Source organism: Canis lupus, chromosome 22 (assembly GCF_011100685.1).
Source record: "Canis lupus familiaris isolate Mischka breed German Shepherd chromosome 22, alternate assembly UU_Cfam_GSD_1.0, whole genome shotgun sequence".
NCBI lineage: Eukaryota > Metazoa > Chordata > Mammalia > Carnivora > Canidae > Canis > Canis lupus.
The window spans coordinates 25,335,978-25,356,337 of NC_049243.1; the positions used below are offsets into that span (position 1 = coordinate 25,335,978).

Consider the following 20,360-nt stretch of genomic DNA (forward strand, 5'->3'; position numbering starts at 1 on the left):
ATCTCTCTTTACTAAAAACTAAATGGTTAAGTGTAATTGACTTAAGTTGTGAAAAGTGGCTGCAAAAGATATTTAAAAGAATCCCTTGTGTTAGCAGTCCAGAAAAAGTGCTGACCATCAACAAGAAGGAAAGACAATTCAAAGGATAAATTGTCAAAATTAGTCAAATAACCTCAACATTTTTCAGGATTATTTTTCTCAAGGTGTTTGCTTTATAAATATTGATATCTCACTTTATTTTATATTTCCATGGCATCAAAGCACAATCACCTATGTTTAGGCTTAACAACATGCATTTTTTCAGATAGAACAAAAATATCTCCATTGATTATACCTCTCTTAGGTCTTAGAAATGAAAACCTAAACAGAACGTACTTCTGACTGCTTTAATACCTTGAAAAAGAACAAAATATAAAAAAAGGCAATCATTAATACATAGTGATATCTGCAAACTAAATTGCAAAGACTTTGGTGTTCCTGTAAGCTGTTAAGATTCTGAACAAAAAATGTAATCATGATGAAATGAATATCGTCGGAGCTTGTCCCTACTAAAAGACCTTTTGCCTTAAAAAAGAATCACAAAAAGACATACATTTCTTTTTCTTTTTTTTTTTAGGTTTATTTATTTATTCATGAGACACACAGAGAGAGAAAGAGACAGAGACACAGGCAGAGGGAGAAGCAGGCTCCATGCAGGAAGCCCGGTGCAGGACTCAATTCCGGGACTCCAGGATCAGGCCCTGGGCTGAAGGCAGTGCTAAACCACTGAGCCAGCCATTCTGGCTACCCAGACATACATTTCCGATTCTGGAAAAGAAACAAATTAACTTAAAGAATAACAAGTACAATTTTTGTTTGTTTGTTTGAAGTAGTCATGCTTTGCTCTAATCTGATTTGTGATTTGGCAATATATGACAATAGACAAATTATTTTTTAAGTTAAAATACACAGAGGTGTGAGCCATCGAAAATTCAGCTCTCACTATTAGAAAATTTGAATGTGACACACTTATCAACAACTTGTTAAAGACTTCCATTGCAGTCAATGTATAAACACATAGTTGGAGTTTGGGGAAGTAACAATTAGAAATAAGAAGTGAGACAATACTACCAATAGCTTTAAGATTAGGTTTGATGAAATTGTAAACCTAACTTAATAGTATCCTCAGGTCTACCACCTCTCTTTTGGTCATTGCTACTTCACTAACGTATCCTTTTTTCCTTGTCTTCTCCTGTTGTTAGGTTTCTCCAAGTAAGACAGAATTGAAGACAGTAGTAAAGCTGAGGCCAGGCGCCTTCCAACAGCTATTCTAGCAAATGAGATCATGGAGGAATGGGTGAGGAATGGCCATATTCTGTGTTCCAAATTATGAGTAGTGGAGTCTCAGTGTTAAGAGGCAGTCGATTCAAGGATGGGATTAGTGACAACTGCAACATCAATTCTGGTAGCTCAGCCCCTTGACTGCAGGGTATGCTTAAATGTATTTCTTTTCTAACCCTTCCAAAAATTTTGTAAGCAACCAAATACCCCATTTTAACTTCCATTCCACCCAAAATATCTAGAGTTGTTTCACTGTTGTTTCAATTACTGCAATGAACTGTGATACAACAGTTGTCCTTTTTTAAAAATCAATTCTCTTGTTTTACCCTACATTAACATATTCAACATAATTTATTAAATACCAAAAGTGTAGAGAAAAATAAAAGTGGTTTATATTTATTATCCTTAATACACAGAATGATGCTCTTTAGTAGTTATTACTGTCATTATTTTACTAGTATGAAAGCTAAGACTATGAACGATTAAATGGTTTCTCCCAAAGTTGCACAGCTAGTTGCATCTGAAATTCATCCCCAGGTCTATTTGATTCCTAAGGCCACACTTTAATTTATTTGATATATGGATTTTAAGAAAGGCCCAATTATGGAGGTGAGGAGGACAGGGAAGTTGGGAAGAAGGGTACAATTGATGTAATATAGTGAACAAGTTCGAAAGGCTTAGCCTAACTGTTCCAATTCTACTGTCAATACTTTCCATCATTGCCTTTTAGGTAAGTTAAATATTAATTCACTTTCTACTTCTAAGAAAACACTAATAATCATTTCCCTAGGAGTATTGTAAGAGTTAAAATAGTATACATGCAGTTCTCAGATCAGAAAAGGTACATGTATTGGCTCTTTTTTCCTCTCTCTACAGCTCAAGAGCACATGTTAGTAAATTATATCATACTTAACAGTATAGCATAGCATATTGTTAGCAAAATCAGTCCACATTGTTAATATCTGTTTTTACAAAACTTATACTGATGTGTTTCTCTTCTTTTCACAATCACTTGAATACGTGGTTAGCTGAACACATCAATGTTCCAAACTTGAAAAATTGTGATTGCAAAATAGATGTATTATTGAAATAGAGGTATGGCAGAGGAGATATAATGAAAGGCAATTTTATTTTTTTATCAAACTAAAAGTAGTTATTAAAATGCAAAAAAATACCAATCATTAATTTCATTGTAGATGAAATAGTATAACTCATTCATAGAATTAGATGTATTATGAATTAACAAGAATGATCTTTAGCTTTAATAATGAATAATCATAGATACTGAAATTAATAGAAAAATATATTGTCTTGACCCTAATTTCCAATGAAAATTTATAGGTTATATTTTAAAGGAAATGTTATTTTACCTATAAGAAGGTAGAATAAGGAACTTACATACCATATCAATAGGAGTAGTTGTTTGTCTCTCCTCCACCCCAGATATCAACTACATGTTTCCTTTGTTTTGTTCCCCATAAAAATAAGAAATACTATTCTGAAAATTAGCTTTACTTTTTGTATTCATATCTGCCTAATAACTATTATTCAAGGCTTCTTCAGTTTTAGGCTACAGAGGTCAGTGGAAAACAGCTAGGAATTCTGACTTTGGAATCAGATAAACTTGGATTAGATTTCTCTCTTCAATACTGACTATTTTAATGACACTAAGAAAATTATTTAAACTCTATGACTCTTAGATTCTTCTCTGTAAGTGGAGATAACAACCTCTGCCTCCAACTATTCTGTGGATTAAATGAGGCCACACACACACACACACACAATTTATCACTATCTAATTTATAAAGCTTAACAATATTAAGGAGATTCAAATTTTTGCAATACTCTGAAGAAAATTCTTTTGCAACTTCCTCCTCTACTGATTCTTTAGAACAAGGTTCATTCAAGTTTATAAAGAAGTAAAAAAAAAAAAAAAAAAAAAAAAAAGTTTATAAAGAAGTACTTTTACTTTTTAGACTTCCACAATTGGACAATAATGGAACACTTAGGTGGAAGTTCAGGATTTTTTTTTTTTCTTGTTCTCCTTAACATGCTTAAAAGGGTTCTAATACTTGTTTCAGTGAAATCATGGTGGCTTCTGTTCAGAGACTAAAATGAAATAAAACTTTTTGATTATGTACTCAGGAACATTTGTTCTGGTGGGGTTTTCATATTTAATGGTAATGGTAAAGCGAATGATAGAACCAAATAAAGACTAGAGACACAATGTAACCTATTACAATAGTACAAAATCTAATAAACTTAGTTTCTCTCAATCATATTGCTAAGCATGCGCTTTTTTTTTTTCTAACTTTATTTATGATAGTCATACAGAGAGAAAGAAAGAGGCAGAGACACAGACAGAGACAGAAGCAGGCTCCATGCACCGGGAGCCCGACATGGGATTCAATCCCGGGTCTCCAGGATCGCGCCCTGGGACAAAGGCAGGCGCCAAACCGCTGCGCCACCCAGGGATCCCAAAGCATGTGCTTTCTTTTGTCAATTTATCATACATGCTTATTGCATGGCAGTGATGCCCTACATTCAATGAATATTTGATACATTGTCTCTAATGCTTTTTTTGTGGCTCACCTAAATGCGATACACAAGGTCAGATTTCCATTTTCACCTTACAAAATATAAAGGCATTTAAAGATATTCAATAATTGTCTCTTTCCCTTCTTATATTGTCCATTTCTCCTTATGTTTGTTAATGATATAGTTTAAATCTTTATTCTCCAATGCTATGGTACTGAAGATTAGCAAATGGCTAAGGCATCACCAATATAGGCCCCCAGAAATATCAATCATGGTTAAGGTTAACAAATCTATGATAGCTTATTTATTTTGCAATTCCTCATAAGAACAAATATTTTATGATCACTAAAATGGAGAGATAGGGCAAGACAGGGAGGGACTAGGAAAAAAAGAAAAAGGGTGAAAAAAGAATGAAGAAAAGACAAATATAAAAAGCTACTTCTTTCCACTGTTCTCCAGAGGACGAACAACAGAGCTTCCAGTCGTATATTCATGACCTGACTGGTGAATTTGGGGGCATGGGCAGATACTCTCATTTCCACTCATGTCTTTCTCATCATTTTGGATCTCCCTGCCATGAGATAGGGAGCACCTACCTTTGTACTCTGCCCCGAGTGGATAGGCCTAACATATGACTTCCTCACTCTGGCCTTAAGTGAGCATTTCAAAAAAAAAAAAAAAAAAAAAGCTGCTTCCTTTCACAGCTGGTTCTCAACTAGTATCTTATTTATATACGGGAATGACTCAAGCACTAGAGGACATTATCACTCAGCACTCAGATATTAAGTAACAATAGCATCCCTGAGTAACTGAGATGTCAAATATTCCCTCCCCACACTTCAAAAGGCTCTTTAGTTGAAAGCTTCATTACCATACTTTGATTCTTTATAAAATGAAAATTATGATGTTAAAATGTAGACACTAATGCCATATTTGGTAAGAAAATATTATTTAGGAGCCATAGAAATTATTAACTCATTTAAATCCATATAAAAACATACATCCAACTTGAATTTATTGTAATGCTAGTAATTCTACATCCAGTAATCTATTTCCTGTGTCCATCTGTCAGGTGGCTCTAAACTTGAACAGGAATGTTCAACAATACATTTCTAGAGAAGGGTTATTTTCTATATGGTGAATATGTTTTCCATAAAAAAATATATCTGATGATATAAAATGTATCAGCTTGAGATACAGAGGAAATATTTTCTAGTCCTTGTCTTCTAAAGTAACTGATCATCAATAAGTCGCCTAGTCCCTATATATCTCACTTTATTCATCTACACATTGAATTTACTAGACTGCTTTTTTACATTATTTATCAGACCTAAAAAACAACACATTTAATTTTAAATGTCATATACTTACACATCAGATACATTTCAAATGAGTGAATTTGGAATCTTGCTAAGAAAGAAAGTATTCCAGCATAAAAGAATTCAAGAATACATATATGCTGCAAAGACCAAATGGTTTCTTTGAGGAAACATGAGTGAGAAATCCTGCGTAGTATTTTAATAGAATATATTTAGCTAATTCCTTTAACTTAACACACATCCTGCTTTTTGAAATCCAAACAATATAAATAAGCTGGTGAGCTCTGTAAATAAGAGAAAAACAAAGCAATGGAGTTTTTCTCTGACCTGAATGAAGCTAGCAAGTGTTTTGAATTCACATATTAGTATTGTCCATAGTGTACCCTACTCTGTGACAGTGACATAGAAGCTGTAATTAAGAAATGATCTTTAAGAGGAAAAAGTAATGAATCCAGAATGCATTTTGTTTAGTTAATCTAAATGAAGGGGTGGTTGATTATCATGTCCAAAGCAGGCAACCAGGAATACCACTTCTGATTATGAACAAGTAGAACCTCTATAATGATCTCAAAATACACACACACACACACACACACACACACACACAGCTTTGGATCAAGTGAACATGGTAAATATTTAATATCTATAACTTTTTTTTCCCAAATAGGCTTACCATTTTACTTTCAATAGAAATTTAGATACAGGTTGCTGACTTAAGAGTTAATAAAGACATAGGCTCCACTAGCAGAATTAATATTCAAATGGCTACATTGTCTCTAAGGCACTTGAATATCAAAAAGGAAGAGGAGATTTTATTGATCTGGGAAATGGCAGCAGGTTATGCTTATTGTATATAATAAAGACTATTGATTTTGTTAAGCAGAAAAATGGCACTTTAAAAAGCCCATTTCATATCAACTGCAACAGAATAGTACTTTCCACCAGTCTGGAAGTTTTCAGAATCATTTTAATGGAGGAAAAAGTATAATTTGTCAGGGACATCCTTTATACCAACAGAATGAGAGTTCATTGCTATAATGAAGGTTTTCCTCTAATATCTAAATTGAAATTGCAATCTATTCAACTATCTTAAAATTATAGGCAATGCTCTCCCTGCAATAAAAGGACCACATATTAAAGAATAATTTTTTCAGCCTATACACCTAAGGAGCTTGAGAAGGAAGAGGTTTCTTCCTAAGGAAATATGGATATGTTCAAAAGTTGATGATGATACTTGAACAGAAAGCCAATACACTTTACTTCAGTAAGTTTCAATTATTTCAGGGAGTAGTAAAACCTAAAGTGCTAGAGGCCTGGAAGTTACTGCAATCTACCATTGAATCACTGTTTATTGATGTTTTATAATGTGCTGATGGAAATGACAGAGCGTGCTACCACATTTATACAATAACTTGGAAATAAGACTGATAATTTTTGTATAGTTCCACAAACTAGTGAGTATAACTACTTGATATGGTCTACTACAAGGTATTTATTTTGCTTTTGAGTTTTATAATTCACAGATTTATTATGAAATAAGTTGTTGGCAGACAGGCTAAAGTCCAAGTTTCACTTAATTCACCATATATCTAAGACTGATCACAAATTTTGCCAGGGGACAGAGCTAGACTACATTTTCCAGAGTCACTGGTGGTAAAGTATGACCATGTGCCTGAGATCTAGCCAATACTGTGAAAAGTGATGAATACCAATTTCAGGGCTACCACAGATTTCCCTATGTTCTTATCCATGCTCTGTTTCCTTTCCAGCTGGCTGCTGTAAAGATTACCAAAATAAAATATGAAGACAAATGTTGGAAATGGCCTAACCTTCATAAGTTCCTGATTGATAGTGTGGAGGAGAATTGCCTGGCCTTGCTGTCTTTTTTGCTCACTTAGAACTATTATATCAGCAAGAAATAAACTCACAATATTTGAGCTATTATTTTTACCTATTATATGTAAGAATTGCTATCATTATTTTGACTGATACAGAAGTTTGTACCTTAAATAGAATATATTGTTGTAAAAACAATCAATGTTGAATTATGTTGTATTTTGAAAGGCAGACAGCAGACAACAAGATCACATAGTAGACTGGAAAGCTTGAGGGGTTTGCTGTACTTTTGCATAACATCTGGTGTAACTATTGCTACTAACAATTTGAAAGAAGGACAAGTACTTACCAAACCTGTGGCTCTAGAGGAAAATGTTCGTAAGAGTCAAAATGGTATTATATATCATTCTTTCTTGTTTTTAGCAAAATATTGCAAGAAAGAAATGATTTAAAAAAAAAAAAGAATTGACCAGATTGCAAACAAAAATGAAAGGGAACAAAGAATAGTCACAAAACTGGAAACTCTCAGGGTTAGAAGAATCAGCAGCTCTGGATTCTAAATAGTAGGATATAAGTCTAAGGAAGATTTGTGACAAATTCCATAAAGACCTCTCAACTTAAAAAGTAAACAGGAATCCACCCCTTGAGCAAAGATCAGATGCTTAGTGGAAATTGGTACCTTCCCATTAAAATCTCTTACCCATGTTTCACCAGGATGAGGAGAGAGAGAGAAGCAAAGAAGTCATATTTAAGAACGAGGCCAAGTAAAATGCTTTGGGTCTGTTCATAGGTCCAGGAACTGCCTTGAAGCAAATTGGTCAAAAGCATTCCAGTTACTAGGTGGGGGAGTGTATTTCCTTGACTGTGTGGTGAGAAAGCCTGTGTGGGCAAATCAAGTTTTGATTTGCAAACTCTCATCAGAAGAAAGCAGATCACGTAAGCTGTGAGGCCCTCAAGGAGAACACATGCCCAGTACCTACGTCAGATGTGGCTGTTAGGAGGCAATGGATGAGATAGGACCTCCCAGTAGGCAGGAACTAGGGGACAAAAGAGAAAAACTGGTAAGAGAGTTTATACTACAGCAGAATCTGGGTACAACAAAGGAATGTTCTCTGGGAAAAAAAAGGTCTTCACAATGCCAGGAGGCTATGTGTCCAGCACAATTTTATGACTCTTATTATTCCTTGTTTCAAAATGGAACACATATAGTTTACTGTGTATGCACTTTTCCATATTTGTTCCTCAGTTGTGTGTTAGGAGGGAAATGGGGGCAGGTAACTGGTCTAGTTTATGGATCTTCAGCCATGAGGAATTATGGAGATTCTGGATTTTGAGCTGTATGCAGTTATTCACTTTGTATTAACTTCCTCAGAGACTAGGTGATTGATTTTTCTGTGTGGGAAACTAGGCATATATTTTAGTAATCATGAAAGTGGCCGGAAAAAGAGAATGCTTGTTGTCACAAAATCTACATTTTTTCCCCTTCAACTTGAATACCCAGCTAGCCCTATTTCTAAGCCAAACGTGCAGGTATAGACATGTGACTGACCTCTTAGCCTTAAGGAGCAGGAACGACAGGAACGAAAGTGATGTGTACCACAGCAGGGCCTGGCCCATAAAACTACCCTAAAATCCTCTTTTTTTCCAATCTGGTAATTGGCAAATTGGTAGATGACCATCATGTTTTAGAAGTCAAAGATGACAGATCATCTTCCGTCTGGGTTTCTTCATAGTTTTGTGGGAAAGAGTCTCTTATGACCTCTGCATCTGCCCAAGATTTGAATGATCATGATAAACTTCTAATGCTTTTAAAAATTTAAGATTTATAAACCAGAATTTCTAAGCACTTAACATTAATCTAATGCTCATGTTCCTTGGTTTCCCCTCTACTAAAAAATACTATAAAATAGAAGTATAATAAAACAATTTCTGAAGAAGGATACTAGGACTCCAAGCATAAAACTTCTGATGATTAAACTTCTACTTCAATTAAAGAACTTATAGAAAATAAAACTGATCTAAGTACTGAAATAGATAAGAAATGCTATTTTTTTATATTTTGATGTCTCAATGATTCAGAAGTTGTGTGAAATGCTGAAATTTATATAAAATATGGAGATATGAAAGATTTATATTTTGGCATCCTTTAGATTCTAATTCCTGTTTACCTGCAAAAAACACTGAGTAGATTTTCTTCCCCAAATTAAGTTTTTTACGTGATTTTGTTATTCCTACTTTAAGCTAGAGAATTATCTTTGCAATCTTAGGAAAATTTCACCTAAAAATCAATTTTATTGCAGTCATAGAAAGTTACAAACATTATTACTTGCTAAAACTCATTTCTTCCTATCAGCCCAGTTTAAGTAGATGAGTTCTATGATTATGCCAGCTAAGTGATTTATGTTCTTCTTGAACTTCTATGGCAATTAGTAATTTTATATTACTTTATATTTTCTGTCATATATTATAGTTTCTTTTACAGATTTCCTATTATAAAACTCTCATTGAATGTTTTCACTCAGTTCCTCCTTTGTGCTCCATCTTCAAGTCACTACAATATATTAAAATTAGAAATTTTGTTTTGCTCAATAATATATGCTATTGCACCAATTCCTTTATGGGGCCTCTTCCAGGTCCTGTACTGTACCAGGGTATCACTGGAGCCAAATCTTCAGGAGTATCTTCCTGACTCATGAGTTTCTATCTAATGTAAAGTTTGCCTTTCTGATCCTATTCATAGTTCCCATCTCCTAAATTTGGTAGCCACTGACTCCCTGTGAATCCATCCAGCCTGAATTTCCACTGGACTAAATTTAATATGTAGAAGGAAAGTAAAATTTCAATTTACTAAGGGCCAGGACCATGTACAGTCAATATGAAATTGTTTAAAGTAATATTTGTGTATATAAATGAAACAAATGTAATACATTTTTCCTACTTTTAACAAATCTGTTTTACATGTAATAAATACAATTCTCAAGAAGTTACATAGCTTAAATGTAAAGACAAAAATCAAAAACCCATGAGTCCTTCCAGGAAAGCAGCTCTGAAACTAAACCAAAAGAAATAAAAATAGCCTTTTCTTTCTTAGAGTATGAACACAGAATCAGAGTGAAATATATAAAATATTAATAATAATAACTTCTTTGAGAAAAAGGGATATATGAACATTGATCTCTGAAGATCTTATGGTATGTATGGGGTATCAGAAATGAAATTTGTATCCATAATCTATACCTTTTTAACATATATCATAGATACGCTTTAAGAGTTAAATACGTATATTAATGTTTTTTCAGACATGTATGACTAGAAACTGCAAGCGCATATTACCTTCAGACAAATATATTTGCTCTTTATGCCTCAACATTTGACACTGAGTAATGTACAGAATTGTTGAATCACTATATTCTATACCTAATACTAATAACACTCTATGTTCAATTATGAAATTAAAAATAATTTTTAAAAGCCCTGAAAAATTAAAATATAATTAGAAAAAGAGAATAGTTATGTGTTTTCCCCCTAAAATCTTTTGCTAATAAAATTAAGAAACAACTAATGGGTTTCTTTTGTAAAGAAACTGGTGAGGGAAGTAGGTCCACGAAGAGAGGCAAAATAGGAAACTGGGGTTATCAAGAGGCATTCGTCACTCTGGCATCAGTGTTAGTAGATGAAAGCAGTTGATTCCTTTCTAGGTTGGAGGAAAAAGAACATATTGTGCAATTATGTCCTGTGCTGAATATATTGTTGGCATTCAACCAATTAATAATAACAAGAATGAAAACAACTCTGTCTGCGATAAGAATAAGGCTTCCAATATTAGTCACAGTCTGCTTAGCTTTAGGTTGGCTTAGATAAATGTAGTAAAGACAAGGAAAACATCCCACTCCACACTTTTTGGCTAATTTAATCTCTTTGCTAAGTGCTTAGGTAGTACGGTGACAGACATAAAGAAAAATGCATGGATTGATTGCACTGATAGATAAATAGAGTCCATTTTAGCACAAAGAAAAACCTTTATAATTAGATGTGAATACCTGGTTTCTTGCCATCCATCACATATGCAAGTTTAGGAAAGTATTTTTGTAATGAATTAGAAATGAGTAATATTTCATAATACTCATGATGCATTATACACATCCTGCCATAAATGGCTCAGTCTGTACAATCATAAGATTCAGAAATGGTTCACCTCATTTCAAAGGCCTTTCCACATACGTCTCTGCCAAAATTTTTTGAACTTAGTATTTTTCAAACATGTGAATCATCCAAATTTCGCAAATGTTTTGTGCAATTTTCCTAAAGCAACTACTGAAGTCCTATGTAATTTCTTGGCAAACGGAAATCCAATGGTTTGTATTTAGTCAGCCCATAAATTGAGGAGATGCAAGCTTCATAAAAACGTTCTGGGGCCCTAATTTAACCAAATGATACCTAAGAAAATAAGCAAAGTGAGCATTTTAAATAAAATTTAATTTAGTGATTAAAGCAACAATATGCATTCCAGTTTATATACAGGTCCTAATACTGAACCCAAGGGGGAAAAAAATCAAAGTAATTCCATAGCATAGCCTCTAATTTTACAAGGAAGATAAAAAACACAAAGAAAAAAAAGTAAGAAGGAAAGAGAATAGAGAGGGAGACTAAGAATGGACCAAGATATTTGATTAATTCTGCCCAGATCTGATCAGCACAAGAAACATGGATCAGATACACCAAAAATACCAGAATAATGACTGGAAGAAATAAGGAACAAGCCTATAGTCTAAAACAAGCTTGAGATTTTATTGTTATTCTGGAATGAATAGTTCCAGATATATAAAATAACTCTGAGTTTATACAAAGTTAGGGCAGCAATGGCCACGATAGCCAAACTGTGGAAGGAGCCTCGGTGTCCAACGAAAGATGAATGGATAAAGAAGATGTGGTTTATGTATACAATGGAATATTACTCAGCTATTAGAAATGACAAATACCCACCATTTGCTTCAACGTGGATGGAACTGGAGGGTATTATGCTGAGTGAAGTAAGTCAGTCGGAGAAGGACAAACATTATATGTTCTCATTCATTTGGGGAATATAAATAATAGTGAAAGGGAAAATAAGGGAAGGGAGAAGAAATGTGTGGGAAATATCAGAAAGGGAGACAGAACGTAAAGACTGCTAACTCTGGGAAACGAACTAGGGGTGGTAGAAGGGGAGGAGGGCGGGGGGTGGGAGTGAATGGGTGACGGGCACTGGGTATTATTCTGTATGTTAGTAAATTGAACACCAATAAAAAAAATAAAAAAAAAAAAAAAAAAAAAGTTAGGGGACAGGAGTGGCTATCTTCTCTAGGTCAGGGGTGGCCTCTCAAGTTTTCCTGAAAAATAAGGGAAAGCAGAGAGTAATTTTACCAAAAAGGTTTGTGTGGTTTTATTTTAGGGGGGATGTCTGTTTATTTTGGTTTGTGCTTAATTCTTAAATATTGTCATCCAAAGTTCCAAAGTAAATGAAGCTATGACAAGGACTATAATGATGGAAACCAATACAGTAGATTATCTCTAAGAAAATTTACTTAATATCAACAAGACAGTTTGCTCTCTTCCCCTTAAGCTTCTGGCTAGTATCAGCACAATGAGGCCAATTCTTGAAGTTCTATTTTTAAAATGTTCATTTCTTATAACAAATACAAAAGGGGATTTGCCTATTTTCATTCAATTTCACAAGAATTTGGGGAAGCATTTAAAAGGTGAGTTTTAAGAGATTTTTAAGTATAAATTTCTCTTGATTTTTAGGAAATAACTACTAACATGATAATAAAGACAATTAATAAAGCCGGTGTATAAAATTATTAATGGATCTGCATTGCTTCATATTCTGAACTCCCTGCTTCAGGTAAACCTTTGACAATAAAAATGTACAAAATACATTTGGACAATTAGAAAATAATGAAAAGCATTCAAGAATGACATTTGACAAAGGCAGATAAGGGAATATTGTACTTGAAAAAATGAGCATTTATAGATCAGCTGCCCCTGAAGTGATAAATCATAGATTATTAAGAAAATTGTATACCAGTATATTGAATCACTTGCAATTAGTTTGGGGATAAAAGGAAAATGGACTACACCTAATTAATTATGACAATGAAAGATGTTGATTCAATGGAAGACATTTATAAATTATAAATAAGATAAAAACATAAAATTTAGAAATTAAATTTAGAAAATAAATCTACATTTATATTTTATATATATTTATACATATAAAATTTAGAAAATAAATCTACATTTATACTATATATATTTTTATGCATGTAAACCTAGCAAAGAAGCAATTATAGAGAGACTACTATTGAAAGAAAAATATACAGTAAACAGACAAAAAATTTGTAGCACAGAATGAGCTATGAAGGAGATGTGGAAGGAATGTGTCATGGAGTTGTAACAGGATGGTACCAATGTCTAGGTGTACTGTAGCTATGACTTGAAATAACAGAGCTCAGTTTAAAATCTCAACTTCTTATTTACTAGCTGCAGGACTTTGGGCAAGCTGCTTAATTTTTTTGATCTTCACTTTCCTCCCCTGTTGAAGACCTCAAGATCTATACCAAGATTTGATATGGTAAGGTATTAAAGGCCTAGCTTACAAGGAAAAACTGATGTATGGAATCAATTCAAACCTAAAGTGAGTTAGACTAACTCCCAATTTCTTCATACATTCTTGGAATTATCTTCCTTGGTTACTGTGATTCCTTTGCTAAATTCCTCAAAATTAGTGCATCAGAAAATATATCCAATTAAATAAGACACACACAATAAAAGAGGATATAAAAGATACTCAGCAACTGTTTATCTTAATTATTATAAGTAATTATAATTATAACCGTTTTATTTAAAATTGTAAGCATAAGGCTAGAAAAAGCCTTCATGTAAAATATAATTTAAAATAATCTCTACAGGGATCCCTGGGTGGCGCAGCGGTTTGGCGCCTGCCTTTGGCCCAGGGCACGATCCTGGAGACCCGGGATCGAATCCCACGTCGGGCTCCCGGTGCATGGAGCCTGCTTCTCCCTCTGCCTATGTTTCTGCCTCTCTTTCTCTCTCTGTGACTATCATAAATAAGTAAGAATTAAAAAATATATATATATATATTTATTAAAAAAAATAAAATAAAATAATCTCTACAAAATATAAGGTTTTTAAAATTTGTCTTGTTAATGTCCATGCCTTAAAAGTTGTTTCTTACAAAGAAAACAAGATTTTTAATTTTTTTGATAACTTAAAAAAAGTTCCAAATCAATAGGGAACATAATTCTTTCTATGCACTAAAATTGGCCTTTATCAAATGATTATTTTCTTTCTTTGCAATATGTACTCTCTGATTTTAAGACATTTTAGGTTTTAAGTTTTAGAGTAATATAAATATTTACAAAGGGATGGAAAAAGCAAGAATGCATTATACCTATTTTGTTTTGTTTATAATAACATTGCATTAATCAAGGCTTTGTTCAGATAAATTGAAACCGGTTCAATTTCTTCTTGTCAAGGAGAAGAATATAAATGTTGTACAATTGTATAATTGATTTTGTGATTCAAAAGGGGCTCTTTAGTAGAGATAATTTATCAAAGATGACAAAAATGGTAAATGAGTATTTCCTCGGAATTTGGAGAATTTTCTCATTGAAATGTTGAATTTACAATGATCTAACAATCAAAGATTTTTCTCGTAAAACATGTTCCTTAAAAGCTTTCTTCATATTTAGTTTTTAATCCAGATCAATTCTTCAACCTTATTTCAATGTTTGGTTTTCTTTCATTAAAAAAAAAGAAGACTATGAAGAAAAGATATTGCTATGGTATATTAAATAGAAAGAACATTATTAAAAATTAGTTGAGCTTACTATTCATCTTCTAAACCCCAAACCCACTGTCAATTTAGGTTGTAGTTCAAACATTATTTACAAAATAACATTGATGTCAAGAAACTGAAATAATACTGCTGAATTTTATATACGGGTCACATAACTTATAATAATATATTAATCAAAAGCTTTCATATATATACTTTTTTCTGGTTTATCATTCTCATTTATGTTTGTAGCTACATCTATTTTCACTGTGTCTACAATAATAATATTGGGAAAATAATAACCTTCAAGGCATCAGATGAAGTCTCTGGTGATGTCACATTCACTCTGACATTTATACTGACTTCATTTATGACAGACTGAAGGTGATGAACAGGTCCAAGCAAGAGGTCACCTTGTGTCAAGACTGGTATACAATCTGTCAAATGCAGTGACTGTGAGTCTGCTAATGAGGAATTAACTAGACAGAATGTTGCTATTTGACTGTTTTCATGCACTCCAAACCTGTTAAACAATGCTAATCAGGTGTTTATTAAGTGAAACCATTATGCCAAACTTGCTGCAAACCTCACCATATGTCAGAGAGGTTGTAACATATTATTCATCCATTTTAAAGCTAGATTAATAAGAGTCATTTACTAAACTTTTCTTTTCTTAGCCTTTGGCTATGCCTTAGAATTAAGGTTATACTTTTATTTCAGTGTTTCTTTAAATGGACACACTTAACTCCACAAAACTATTTTAAGTGAGTGCCTCTTGGTGAAAGCTCTTTTCATTTATTTTTATATTGAAAATCAACTATTTTAATTAGGTAAAAGAACACTTATTTCAATTTGAGCAAAACTGGTCTAACCAATAATGTTTTTTATAATGGAATGACTTGAAATATTTATTTACAAAATTACAAATTTTTGCCTAGAAGTGGGCACATTTTAAGGGTCTTCATCTTACAATTTAGTTAAAAACAAGAAGCAGTTGCAAATAACTTCTGATTGGATATAATTATACTTAAAAATATCTAAGGACTTCTAATTTATTTTATTTTTCCTTTATATAAAAAGATATTAATTATGAGCTCCCTGTATATTGATACCTAAAGGAACATTTCGTAACCTAACATGATAGTATCTTCCTCTCTTGTAAGACAAGTGTCAGAATTTATTTAATCCGTACAAAACTGCCATCTCTCATAATAGTTGTTTCTATACACTCTGTATGTTAATATGTTTTTTGCATTTTATAAGAAAATAGCTTTTAATTCATCAGATCTAAGTTTATATGCAGAAACATCAACCTACCGCCCATATGATTTGAACAAGTCGTGTACTCTATCAATTATAAAATTTGGATCAATATATTTGCCCAGCATGAGTTTTGAGATAATCAAATGATATTGATCTATCATGCAAATTTTAATAGAAAAGTATTTTAAAATTAAAGCTAAAATCAAGGTTCATATTGATAGCTAACAAATATTTTAAGTATGTGAAAATATTTTATAATCTCTATGTAATAGCTTCAGTTTTACATCATTATCATATCCCTATCACTATCCTCATTTTACCATACATATCATGTGTTTAGATATTTCTATCCAACTAGACCTCAGCTGCTAAAAGCAAAAACTGCATTATCTTTAAAAAGTGGTCTTTCTATCAAACACCGTCTATATTATGTACAGAAGGCAATGATATTTTGTTGGTTCACTACACATACAGGAGATTTAATGTCCAGTTTGCCAGCCTCAGTTGTTGAAGTTTCCTGAAGAAAATTCAGTTTCTCAGAAATTTGTGAAGACCCTTTTAGTTTCAAAATTAGAATTAGATGTCCTTTCTATGGATTACCATAACACTGTACTTCTTTTCAGAACACTTTCAATATCTCATTAAATACAAGTTCTATGAGGATAGGGACTATGAGGTATAGATAGATGTACAGATATATGCATATGTCATAGTCTCAAATGTACACATATTTAGACATACATATACACGTATGTGTTTACATATGCTTAGAATAAAGCTGGCACATAGTATGTGTTCAATATGAAAAGTTCTTTAATTTGTTGAAGCGATGGATGAATGTGCAGTTTTTATAGCTGTTAGAAGAAAAATTCATTAAACACTATATAGACTGAAAAAAAAAACCTAATATGGACAATAATTTCCTTTTGGCTTAGATCTTAGGAGTCTTTTTGCTTGATAAAGATTGGCAGAGGTACTCCCTCCTCATGCTTCATCTCCCTACAGTAATTTGGACATTGGAGCAAATCATAGATTATGTAAACTAAGATAGAAGAACAACCTCAGGATAATATACATTTCAGAACAAATATTTTTAGAGAGACATGGAGTTTTAAAGACAAATGAAAAATTTATGTAGTCTAATCTCTAGTGTATTAGTTACTTATTATGTAAAAACTGCTGTGTAACAACCAACACACCACAGAAATACAAAGGATTACAAGAGTTTATGAAAAATTACCTGCCAAAAAATTGGACAACCTAGAAGAACTGGATATATCATAGAAATATAACTTTCCAAAACTGATTCAGAAAGAGATGGAAAATTAGACCAGACCTATTATTAGTTATGAAATTGAATAAGTAATCAAAAAAACTCCCAGGAAATAAAAGCCCAAGACCAGAGAACTTCACAGGTGAATTCTACCAAACATTTAAAGAAGAGATAATATCTATTCTTCTTAAACTATTCCATAATACAAGAGGAAAGTTAGTTTCCAAATCTGTTCCATAAGGCCAACATTGCCCTGACACCAAAACCAGCTATAGATACTACAAGAGACAGAGAAACAGAGGAAAAGAAGAAAGAAAAATCTCTGATGAACATAGATGCAAAAATCCTCCAAATATTAGCAAACTAAGTCCAACAACACATTAAAAAAAATCATTCACCGCAATGAAGTGGGTGTCATTTCTGGGATTCATTTAATATTCACAAACCACTCAACATGGTATATCATGGTATATCAGATCAATAAAAGGAAGGATAAAAACCATATAATCATTTTAATAATGCAGAAAAAGCATTTAACAATGTACAACATCCCATTCATGATAAAAACCCTCAACAATATAGGCTTAGAGGAAACATGCCTCTACATGATAAAGGCCATATATGAAAAGCTCACAGCAAGCATCAGACTCAATGGGAACAAAAACAGAGCTTTTCCCCTAAGTCAGGAGAGGACAATGATGTCCAAGTACTTTCCATAGATTTACATTCATGAATAAATTCTAATCATATATGATATGCATATGTAATAAACATTAGACATATGTTAAGTAAAACATATTTTTCCACTGCCATATTTTGGTGCTGAGCATCATCCCCTCAATTTCTTGTGCCACCTCTGAGGCCAAAGGAATAGCTTAATGAAAAGTTTCTAATTCACTTAGGTTAACATTCATGTTCTTGCCTTGGATTCTGGCCATATACAGCCATGAGCATTTTTGTGCATCTCTTTTCTTACATTATTTAGTAATATCTGTGGCCTTCCATTATATTTGGTTCAACTTGGATTTTGTTTCTCCATCTGATATCAAAGTCATTGTATAGACTTCATGGCTTTGTCAGCAAGATCCATGCTCTTTCTGCTCTGCCTGTCAATGTGCATGCCATATGCTTGTGGGTATGTATACATATGTGCATAAATATGTGTGCATATAAGAAAAAAGTTGAATCTTTCAATATCTCCTAGGTTTTCCCATATATAATTTCTTCTTCTAAATGTAATATCTTTAGTGTAGGTTGTAATAACAAGACCTCTGAATTGAAACGTTTTAATTATGCAAAATTTCAGTCATTGGAGATAAACCTGAAATGTCTTAATATATGTGAAGAAACCAAGCAACTTCATGCAGATGCATACACTTTTTGTAGCATTGTTATGAATTTGTCCTAGAAACACAGAGATTGGGATACATTTTATTTTGGGTGATTCCCACCCACAAAATTTAAATGAAAACTAATTATATCAACATATTGTAATTTCGCAAATTTGGAAAGATATTACTATGTGAACAGAGGACCCATAACATTGTTGGAGGCCCAGGCAATTGAAGATTATTGATAAAACTTTGTAACTTTATCACTAATCAGCCTTGCAACGTGTTAAAGCTTTCTATTTATTAATGTCGTGGCATTATGATATAGTGGGAAAAATATGGGATTTGGAGTCAGATACTCTTCAAATACAAATTGTAGTCCCCATACTTGCAAACTGTATGAAGCTCTAACTCTCAAATCCTGTTCCCTTCTATTAAAACATGGGTATAGTAATACTATACAATAGGATCTTTGAAAGTTACTTAAAACATATGTAAATCTCATAACATAGTAGTTATCAAATTTATTTTTTTCACTTTAAACTCTTTATAATTCAACAAAATGTTCTATTAGAAGTAAAAAGATAGCTATTTCTAACAAAATGTCTGTGAAAATGTGGAGATTTTTCACAACATGAAAGATTATAGTTCAATATTAGAGACATTCTATTACATCCTATTCCCCTGAGCTCTTAACTCAAATGAAGCACTGAGGACTAATTAATATGATTGTTTTTCATATATTTTGGGGTTCTTCCTTTGTTTTTCTGAATATTTCACAAAGGTAAATATGTTGCTTACACTATAGACCTCTTCGTTATTTATCTTGCATCTGTTTCAAAGTGAATATAAACAAGGCATTCTCTTTGAAGTTAGAAAAACTCAGTGACTACACAGATCCTCTGAGTATAAAACAAGAGAAAGAGGTTTTTGATTGTTAGAAAAGTTGATAAAAATGTAGACAACAAAATGAAAGAATGGTAGAGTTTTATACCCCAAAGCAAAAGTATTGAAAAATATTTCCCTTTACACACGATAACCCCAGGGATATGATAAAGAGATTAACTATATCTAGTCTTCATTCTGATTTACAGCTTCTATTTCCTTAATTGCTATTTTAGTTTGATGTGTAGTTTTTTCAATTTTCAAATGTAGAAACATACGTTCAGTTCTTTTGTGGGTATAAAAGTGTACCCACTTACTGGTCATTCAGCTTATCATGTTTTAGAGGAATTAAAATTGATACTAACGCATTATGATCTTAATATTTCTGAAGTATTTTTGTACTGTGAGTAGAAACAATATATTTTAGATTTTGATACAGAAGATTCAACACTTTAGACACTCAAGTTTCAAACCGAGTATCAATTTTCCTACCTGCTCATAGAAAGTTTTATCAGCAACACTTAAACATGTCAAAGCTTAAAATGAGAAATACCACAGGAGTTGATCTGAACTATCAATATTAAGGAAATTACTTTTTAAATTAATTGTATATTCATCATGCACAGCAGAGGTCTAGGCACAAAAGTATGAATATTAAGCTAAATAGTATGATCAAGAATAATTTTTAAACATTTTAATGGGTTAGTCATTAAATATTATATTTATATCAACACAATTGAGAAATTTGTGAGGACTAA

At 32.6% G+C, this 20,360-nt stretch overlaps 1 long non-coding RNA gene across 2 annotated transcripts in view; it reads right to left on the minus strand.

The window, feature by feature from the left end:
- Positions 1-683: 683 nt before the first annotated feature.
- LOC111091751 overlaps positions 684-20,360 on the minus strand; it is a 117,590-nt gene continuing 97,913 nt past the window's right edge. For both annotated transcript variants that reach the window (XR_005376026.1, XR_005376025.1), the window contains one exon: positions 684-807. This is a non-coding gene — a long non-coding RNA (uncharacterized LOC111091751). The remainder of the gene's footprint in view (positions 808-20,360) is intronic.